Source organism: Suncus etruscus, chromosome 20, assembly GCF_024139225.1.
Source record: "Suncus etruscus isolate mSunEtr1 chromosome 20, mSunEtr1.pri.cur, whole genome shotgun sequence".
In the NCBI taxonomy this organism is placed as follows: Eukaryota; Metazoa; Chordata; class Mammalia; order Eulipotyphla; family Soricidae; genus Suncus; species Suncus etruscus.
The window spans coordinates 40,638,869-40,649,525 of record NC_064867.1 but is presented as its reverse complement, the minus strand read 5'-3'; the positions used below and the strand labels follow the sequence as shown (position 1 = coordinate 40,649,525).

Here is a 10,657-nt window from a genome sequence, read left to right as displayed (position 1 = left end):
ATCGCTCCTGGCTGGCTGGGGGGGGGGGGGAGGGGACGACACATGGGATGCCGGGATTCAAACCACCGACCTTCTGCATGCAAGGCAAATGTCTTACCTCCATGTTATCTCTCCGGCCCCAGAAAAAATTATTTTTAAGGCAAGATGCTTACAAACATATAACACAACATGAAACAGAATAATATTCATCTTCTATAGGTGCCTGAAAGGTGAAGGTTATGTGCTATACAATCCCAAAAATAGTGTTTGGCATGATAATTGTCCTAATTGATTATTTTCATTAAAGCTTGCCCCTGTAGCTACATGATGAGAACACATAGTCATTTTGAGCTACAATATGAATTTTGTTTCAACGTTTTTATTTAAATTTTGTTAAAGCACCATAGTTCACAAAGGTGTTCAGAGTTGAGTTTTGGACATACAATAGTTTGGCACCAATCAAACCACCAGCGTCATCTTCCCTCCACCAATAATCCCAAATTCTCTCCCATACTATCCCACACTCTATGCCTGCCATCTTGACAGACACTGTTAGTACAATAGTTGAGATTTGAAATCAACCTAGATGTCCAACTACAGATGAACAGTTCGTGAAGAAGTGGTATTTATCCTCAATGGAGTACCACACAGTTTTAAGGAATAATGAAAGCATGTAATTTGGTACAACATGGATGGAACTAGAAGGTATCATGTTAAATGAGGTAAGCCAGAAGAACAATAAACTCAGGCTGATATCCCTTATATGTGGTATTTAGAATAACTGGATGAAGGAATGCAATTTAAAAAGGGATATACCTAGACCACCCTCACAGTATAGGGAGAAGAAAAAGGAGAGGGGGAGAAAGACAGATGAAAAATATCAGGATAGATGTTAAAAGGACAAAGGCATATCAGTGGGGTAAGTAATGATAGAGCTAAATATCAAAAATAAAAAATAAAAACCAGTCAATAACACTGGAATCCTGATATCTAAGCATTTACAACAAAACTTAAATTGTTTTTGTTTTGGGGCCACACCCGGTAGCACTCAGAGGTTATTCCTGGCTCTGAGCTCAGAAATTGCTCCTGGCAGGCTCCGGGGAACATATGGGATGCCAGGGATTGAAACTGGATCTGTCCCGGGTTGGCCACATGCAAGGCAAATGCCCTCCTGCTATGCTAATGCTCTGACCCCCAAAACTTAACTATTTTTAATAGAATGTATCAGTTAGAAAAGTCCTGAATATGATTACATTGGAATCAGGCCTAGGAAGCTCAAAGTTCCAAACAAAATAAACACACAGAAATTCACACCAAGACATATTCTACTTAAAACTCCAAAAGTTAAGGACAAAGCCAAAAGGAACTCAAAATTAAACTGCCATCAATTTAAAAAACAGTCCATTATAGACAGATAAAATATAATACATACATATTACCAAAAGGAAATGAACCAAAAAAGACAATATATCAATAATGACTTTAAATATAAAATTACTAGTCTCCAATCAAAGAGAGAGGCTGAGGGATCAGATTAATAGTACATTTGCCTTGCATGCAACCAACCCAGCTTAGATTTTTGGCAACCCATATGGTCCTCTAAGGCCCACCAAGTGTCAGAGTCACAGAGTCAAGAGTAAGCCTTAGCAGAGCCAGGCATGTAAGAGAACATGTAAACAATAAACAAGTAAACAAGTTAATTTACACATTGCCACCGAGAGACCCACTTCTGATGTAGGCACACATAAATACAAGCCATAGGTGAGAAAATACAAACAGAGACTCATACAAATAACAATAAAAATAAAGCTAATATAACATTTCATAATACACTAGACCTTAAAACAAAATCTGTAGACCAGTAGAAGGGTCTTTTTTGTGACTCAGAAGAGAAGAGGCATTTTCTTTCATTTTTCTTATTTTTTTTCTTTCTTTGCTTTTGTTTTCCTTGCTTGGACCATATCTAACAGCACTTGGGTTACTCCTGAGCTCTGCACTCGAATTTACTCCTAGTAGACTTGGCACTCCAAATGGGATGTTAGGGATAGAACCCAAGTTCTATGAAAGGCAAATGCCCTACCCACTGTGGTGTTACTCAGGACCCCAGAAGAGCCATTTACACTGCAGGTCAGTGTTCCCTAGAAGAGCACTTTGCTTTATTTTGTGCATTCCTTCTAGTCAATGCGTCACACTGAAAGACATAAAAAAAAAAAAATCTACCACAAATGCAAATGTCACAATGGGAAAGCCATGCAGGACCCACCATGCTTAGTAAATGAGGATGGTAGTTTTGAAGAGCCAACTAGTATCATTCATCTATATATCCTCTGATAAGGTGTTAGAGAGAAAATGTTGACAATGTTTGTTAAGGAAAATCAAAGAAATGATGGAACAAAATGTTGAGGATATTAAGGAAAATCACGGAAACAACAGTTAACACTCAAGCAGTGGTCCTCAAACATTTTAAACAGGGGGCCATTTCACTGCCCCCTCAGACAGTTGGAAGGCAAGACTGTAGTAAAAACAAAAACTATAAACAAATTCCTATGCACACTGCATATATCTTATTTTGCAGTGAAGAAACAAAATGGGAGCAAAATACAAATATGTGGCCCACGGGCCATAGTTTGAGGACCACTGTTCAAGAAGATACGTGAGTAGAAATGAGAAAACTGCAAACAGAAATGACGGAACTGAAAATTTTGATAGGAAAAGTGAAAAACTTATTGGAAGGCCTCACTAGCAAAGTAGCTAGCTGCTGATGACAGAATTAGTGAGCTCAAGCACTTCCAGATAACAGAAGAGGAAAATAGTCTTAAAATAAAAGAGCAGGAGATGGGAGTAAAATCATAAAAATAAATGAATAGACAATATGAGAACTTTGCAATAAATTAAACAGAAACAACATAAGAATCATCAGGATCCCAAAGAGCCAAGAAGAAACCCCCTATGAAGTAGCAACAGTCAAATACATCATTGCTGAGAAGTTTCCAGAGCTAAATAATGCATGTGCCCACATCCTGGATGCCTGCAGAATACCAGCTAAAAGAGACCTACATAAAAACACCCCAAGATACATACTAGTCATAATGAAGAAATCTATAGATATAGATTACTAAAATCAGCAAGATAATAAAGGAAACTACATTAAAAATTATCTTTAACAGTTACAGCAGATTTATCACAAACAACCCCTTCAGGCTCAAAAGCAGTGGTGGACTATAGAGGGAAAAAAAACTCAATGAAATAAAAGCTTTACCAAATATACTTCACCCAGTCAGTCTCTCAAACTCTCATTCAGATTTTCAGGAAGGAAATATAGCTTCACAGATAAACAATATCTCAGAAACTATACAAACTCAAAACCAGCTTTAAAATAGCTGAAGAGGGTTACTTGTATAAGCCAAGGCAAACACCACAAATACACCAAACTTCTACAAAAATTTGGCACAAAGTCCCATGACAATAATCTCTAATCAATGTAAATTAGTGCTTCTCAAATAGTGGGGCACGCCCCCCAGGGGGGGTGCGAGGCTCCATAAAGCGGGGCGTGTTTGACCTAGGCAAACACTGTCATAACAAGCTAAGCCCTGTCTTTATGTCTCTGTGTGTCTCTGAAGCTGAGAGTTGCTGTGTCCTGCTTCAAACCCCACTTCGAAAAGCTTTGCATTGCTAAACATGCTCTTTGTAGCCATTAATCCAGTCACCACCTTTGATTAAAAATCAGCTCAAATTATTTAATATATTTTTGTTTTGCAGGCTAAAGTTTTTTTTTTAATACAGATACTATTCATAGTTAAATGGGGGTGTAAAAATGTTTTTTTTCTTCCTGGGGGGCATGACAGAAAATAATTGAGTACTGCTGTAAATGAACTAAATGCACCAATTTAGATACACAGAGTGGCAAGATGGATCAGAACATTAAATCTAACATTTTACTACCTTCAAGAAACATATGTGAATAGTCAGAGCAATCACATACTCAAAGTCAAAGTTTGGAAGACAATACTTCAAGCAAGCAACTCCCTTAAAATGGCGGGATGAGTATAATGTCAGATGACATAACTTCAGGCTTAAAAAGATTACAAGATAAATATCTTGTCATTTCTTAATAATCAAGGGATATGTACACAGGAAGAAATCACACTCCTTAATATATACGCACCCAGTGAGTGGTCAGCAAATTACTTAAACCAACTGCTAAGAGACTTGAAGAAAGACACAAATAGGAACACAATAATAGTTGGAGAATTCAACACCACTCTGTCACCTCTTGCTAGATCAACCAGGACAAAACTCAACAAGAGTATACTGGCTTTGAAAGAGAAAATGGAAGAGAGGGATATATATATATATATATATATATATATATATATATATATATATATATATATATATATATATAGGGCTTTTCATTCCCTAAAAGTTAAATGCACATTCTTCTCCAATGCATATGGAACTATCTCCAAGATAAACCACATGCTGGGTTACAAAACATAACTCCATAATATCTAAAGGATATAAAATGTATAAACTATATTTTCAGACTCTGATGCATTAAAATAAAAGTGAGTTACCAACAGAAAAGGAGAAATAACTTTAACACGTGGAAATCAACATATGAGCAGCTTACTCCTAAACAACCAGTGGGTCAGAGAGGAATCAAAACATTCCTGGAAACAAATGAGAATGAGGACACAAATGATCAGAATTTATGGGACACAGAAAGAGTTGTATTAAGAGAAAGAATTTTAGATTTGCAAGCATTTATCAGGAAATAATGAAAGGCATACATAAATAACTTAATGATATGGGTGAAAAAATAAAAAAATAATCAACCAAATGAGCCCGAAGCAGGCAAAAGAAAGGATATAATAAAACTCAGGGCAGGCATTAATAAGCTGGAAACCCAAAAAGCAATTCAAAAAATTAATAAAAGTAAGAGTTGGTTCTTTGGAAAAATGAATGAGAGAAAGAGAAAGAGAGAGAGAAAGCTCTAATAAACGGAAACAAGCATGAAATGGGAATGCCACAGCAGCTACTACAGAAATTCAAAAGATAATCAGAGATTACTTTGAGAATCTATATGCCACAAAGTGAGAGAACCTAGAAGAAATGGATAAATTCTTGGACTCCTATGATCTCCCAAGGTTGAACCAAGATAACATGAAATACTTAAACAGACCTATCACTATGGAGGAAATTGAAATGGTATCAAAAGGCTTCCCAAAAATAAAAGCCAAAGCCCAGGTGGATTCACTAGTGAATCCTTTCAAACCTTTAGAGAGTACCTACAGCTCCTTAAAAAAAGACTTACAATCAATCCATTTTTAGGTTTGGATAGAAAATGAATCAAGTAGGATTCATCCCAGGAAGGGATGGATGGTTTAACATATGGTCAATCAACATAATGCAATATATCACTTATAGAAAAATACAAGTCATATGATCATATCAATAGATGTAGAGAAAACATTTGACAAGATCCATTACCTATTCATGATAAAAAAAAAAATAAAACTCTCAACAAGATGGGAATTAAAAAACTTTCCTAAATATAGTCAAAGTAATCTACCACAACCCATTGGCAAACATGAATATATTCAATTGGGGAAAAACTAAAAGCCTTTCTTCTAAGATCTGGCCCAAGACAAGGTTTCCCACGTTCACCATATCTATTCAATATAGTACTGGGAACACTTGTGATAGCAATTAGGCAAAGAAAGGACATCAAAGGCATCCACTTAGAAAAGAAAGAAATCAAGCTCTCACTGTTTGCAGATGGTATTAGTACTATATTTAGAACATCTTAAAGACTCTACAAAAAGCTAAAAATAATAGATTTGGGGCTGGGGAGGTGGCTCATGTGCCTTGCACATGGCTGACCCAGGAAGGACCGCAGTTAGATCTCCTGGCATTCCATATGGTCCCCCAAGCCAGAAATGATTTCTGAGTGCATAGCCAGGAATAACCCCTAAGTGTCACAAAGTGTGATCCAAAAAAAAAAAAAAAAAAAAAAGCCAAAACCAAATAAAATAAAATAAAATAAAAATAATAGATTTGTATAGTAAAGTGGCAGACCACAAAATTAATAGATAAAAATCCATGACTTTTGTTTTGTTTTGTTTTTGGGCCACACCTGGCTGCACTCAGGAATTACTCCTGGCTTGTGCTCAGAAATTGCTCCTGGCAGGCTCTAGGGGACCCTATGGGATGCCAGGGATCAAACCCAGGTCTGTCCCAGCTTGGCCTCATGGAAGGCAAACACCCTACCACTGTGCTATCACTCCAGCCCCATCCATGACATTTTTTATATGCAAATAATAAAAGAGAAGAAAGAAACTTTAAAAATTCCATTCATGTGGAGAAAAAGGAACTCTTTTCACTGCTGGTGGGAATGCCATCTAGTCCAATCTTTATGGAAATTGATATGGAGATTCCTTCACAAACTGGAAATTGAGCTCCCATACGAGCCAGCTATACCACTCCTAGGAATATACCCGAGGAACACAAAAATACAATACAAAAATCCCTTCCTTACACTTATATTCCTTGCAGCACTATTTACAATAGCCAGACTCTGGAAACAACCAAGATGCCCTTCAACAGATGAGTGACTAAAGAAACTGTGGTACATATACACAATGGAATACTGTGCGGCCGTCAGGAGAGATGAAGTCATGAAATTTTTCTACACATGGATGTACATGGAATCTATTATGCTGAGTGAAGTAAGTCAGAGAAAGAGAGAAAGACGCAGAATGATTTCACTCATCTATGGATTTTAAGAAAAATGAAAGACATTTTTAACAGTATCTCAGAGACAAGAGAGATGAGAGCTGGTAGGTGCAGCTCATGACATGCAGCTCACCACATAAAGTGATGAGTGCAGTTAGAGAAATAACTACACTAAAAACTATCATAACAATATGAATGAATGAGGGAAGTAGAAAGCCTGTCTCGAGTACAGATGTGGGTGGGGTGGGGAGGAGGGAGATCTGGGAAATTGATGGTGGGAATGTTGCACTGGCGAAGGGGGGTGCTCTTTACATGACTGTAACCATACAACTATAAACATACTTGTAATCACGGTGTTTAAATAAAGATAATTTTAAAAAATAAAAAAATAAAAATCCCATTCATAATTGTGCCTCAGAAAATCAAGTACTTTGAATCAACTTAACTAAAGAGGTGAAAGATCTAAGAAAAATATAAAACACTGACAACATAGTAATAGCAGGAGACTTTAACACTGTAACTACATAAATGTATAGAAACAAGAAAAAATCTAAAATAGCCAATCGAATGTTATGCCAAAAATAAAGAACAAAATAAACAAAGAACAAAATCCAAATAGAGCAAAGGAAAGAAATAATATTAAAAAATAAATGAGAGACTAAAGGACAAAAAGGTAAAAGGTTGAGTTAAGAGCTAGTTATTTATGAAGATAATTTGACAATCCCTGAGAGAATCTCTAAGAAAAAATAGTATTCAAATCAGTAAAATTATAAACAAAAAAGTTTATACTATACAACAAAAATAAAAAGAATCATAAGAGGCTACTGAGATTAGCAATATGCCTGCAAATTGGGCTACAAAAGCTTAAATCATACTATCTCCAAACTGAACTATAAATTCAAAAAATTATAGGAACAGACAAATTAATAAAGAGATTGAAACAATAAACAAATATATCCCCAAAAGAAAAAGTTTAAAATCCATTGGTTTCGAAAAAATGATACCATCCCAAAAATGATCTATATATCTCAAACTCCAATAAACTGGAGGAAGGAATGCTTTCAAAATCATCTTACAATGCCAGCATTACTCTGATACAAAATATAAGAACATCACCAAAAAAGAAAATTATAGGCCAATATCCCTGATAATTGTTTACATCCCATGCAGTTGAGCAAGAGGCACAAGAAATGAACTTCCACAGTTCTCTTCACCTGGGAACTGCCCATAAAAGCCACAGCACTAACCCCTCACACTGAACACAATAGCCATTGTCAAAGACAAAATAAAAAATATGTAAGTGCTGGTGAGGATATGGATAAAAGGACAATTCATGTACTGGGGGCAAGAATGTATATTGGTACAGATAGATTGATTTATACATCCCAATATTCATTATAGCATGATTTATAATAGCCGAGGTGGGCCCGGAGAGATAGCACAGCGGCGTTTGCCTTGCAAGCAGCCGATCCAGGACCTAAGGTGGTTGGTTCAAATCCCGGTGTCCCATATGGTCCCCCGTGCCTGCCAGGAGCTATTTCTGAGCAGACAGCCAGGAGTAACCCCTGAGCACCGCCGGGTGTGGCCCAAAAACCAAAAAATAAAAAATAAAAAAATAAATATAATAGCTGAGGTATGGAAACAAACATAGAATAAAGAGTATAATGGACACATTACATTTGCACAGAAACAAACTACAGATTCATAAAAACTACAATCTTTCATTTACAATCTTTCATAATACAATCTTTCATTTTCAACAACTTGAATGGAACTTGATCTACTGTTTTCAGTAAATTCAGAGCAAATTAATTAATGCAAATATTACTTTTATGTGTAAACTAAAAACATAAAAAAATTGGGGGCTGGAGGGATGTCAAGCACATATGAGACCCTAAGTTGATACCTAGTGCCTCATGCCCTGTCCTCAGCCTTGGTGGTCCTGAATATCACAGGCTCAGTGTCCATTTCTGAGTGTGGCTGGATGTGACACTTCTGTTCAAAGAAATAAAAATGAAACAAACAGAAATCCTCACAGAGAACTGTATGGCAAGTACCAGGAGACCGATTAGGTGAAAAACAGATGAAGCAAATTAAGAAACACATAGAAAAAACACATAGAAATTGAGTCCTGAGAGTATAAAGAGTCAACATGGAGATAAGCAATAAGACCAAATTGCAAACTCAAAAAATTGCTAAGAACATAAAATAGTTTTATCGTGTTCATTTTTTATTGTATATTTATGTCAAAACATTATGTTCTTCATCTGAAACCAATGCCTGCAAGCATTGCTTCACATTAGGGACTTATTCTGAGACTGTGGTAATTAACCAAACCTAGATGGCATGTTTTGCCATGAACCCATACTTATGGTACATGTGGACTGAAAGAAGTTAAGCAATACATTACTATATTATGATTGAAATAATTTATACTTCAGTTAAAAATAAAAATGTTGGGCCCGGAGAGATAGCCTTGCAAGCAGCCGATCCAGGACCAAAGGTGGTTGGTTCGAACCCCAGTGTCCCATATGGTCCCCTGTGCCTGCCAGGAGCTATTTCTGAGCAGACAGCCAAGAGTGACCCCTGAGCAATGCCGGGTGTGGCCCAAAAACTAAATAAATAAATAAATAAATAAATAAATAAATAAATAAAATGTTAAGGGGCTAGAGAGATATTACAGAGGGTAAGATGCTTGCCTTACACAAGGCCAATCTGAGTTCGATTTCTTATGGCTCCTCCTATGAACCATCAGGAGTAAGTTCTGAGTGCAAAGGCAGGAGAAACCCCTAACCACAGCAGGGTGTGGTCCTAAAGGCAAAAAAATTTTTCTATTCTTTTTTTTTTGTCCCCCAATTCACAATACAGACCAGGCAAAGGGCCTGTGTTGAGGTGTATATGGGGTGCATTTACTATACCTCCTCTTTCTATACAGTCAGTGTAAAGAACACAGCCTGTGGTAAGAATTGGGAGGCCTTATCTTTTTTTGATTATATAAAATCCTTCACCAGTGCAACATTCCCATGACCGATATTCCAAGTGTCCTTCCTCCCCACCCCACAATGGCCCGTACTCTAGACAGGCTTTCTACTTCCCTCATTCAGTCACATTTTGTTATGATAGTTCTCAGTGTTATTATTTCTGTGACTGCACTAAACGATCCCTGTGGTGAGCTTCATGTCAGGAGCTGGACCCTCCAGTCCTCCTCTGTTTTGTCTCTGAGAATCATTACACAAATATTTTTCATTTTTTCAAAACCCACGATGAACGAGGCCATTCTGTGTTTCTCTCTCCCTCTGTTTTTTGTTTTTTTGTTTTTTTTTTTTTGCTTTTCTTTTTTTTTTGGGGGGGTGTTTAGGGTCACACCCGGCAGTGCTCAGGGGAAACTCCTGGCTCCATGCTCAGAAATTGCTCCTGGCAGGCACGGGGGATCTTATGGGAAGCCAGATTTAAACTTATGACCTTCTGCATGAAAGACAAACACCTTACCTCCATGCTATCTCTCTGGTCCCTCTCTCTCCCTCTGACTTATTTCACTCAGCATAATAGATTCCATTTACATCCATGTATAGGAAAATTTCATGACTTCATCTCTTCTGATGGCTGCATAATATTCCATTGTGTATATCTACCATAGTTTCTTGAACCATTCATCTATTGAGGGGCATCTAGGCTGTTTCCAAATTAAATTAAAATGTTAAGAATTCTGAGAAAGTTGCTTACAATGTTCTAATAATAGTTTGTCCCTCTTTGACCCTAAATGTTTTCAAATACATTTTTAATTGAATCGCCATGAGATACAGTTATAAAATTGCTCATGACTCGATTTCAATCATACAATGTCCAATAGATACCCAGTAAATATCTCCCATCACCAATGTCTCTAGTTTCCCTTCACACCATCCCCTCTAGTCTTCTTCCTACCTGCCACTATGGCATT

General features: G+C 36.9%; 1 non-coding gene across 1 annotated transcript; it reads right to left on the bottom strand.

Annotated features, from left to right (window-relative positions):
• Window positions 1-9,560: 9,560 nt before the first annotated feature.
• LOC125998444 (small nucleolar RNA SNORA51) lies at window positions 9,561-9,693 on the bottom strand. Its single transcript, XR_007492012.1, has one exon. It is a non-coding gene; the product is annotated as a small nucleolar RNA SNORA51 (small nucleolar RNA).
• Between the last annotated feature and the right edge of the window lie 964 nt (window positions 9,694-10,657).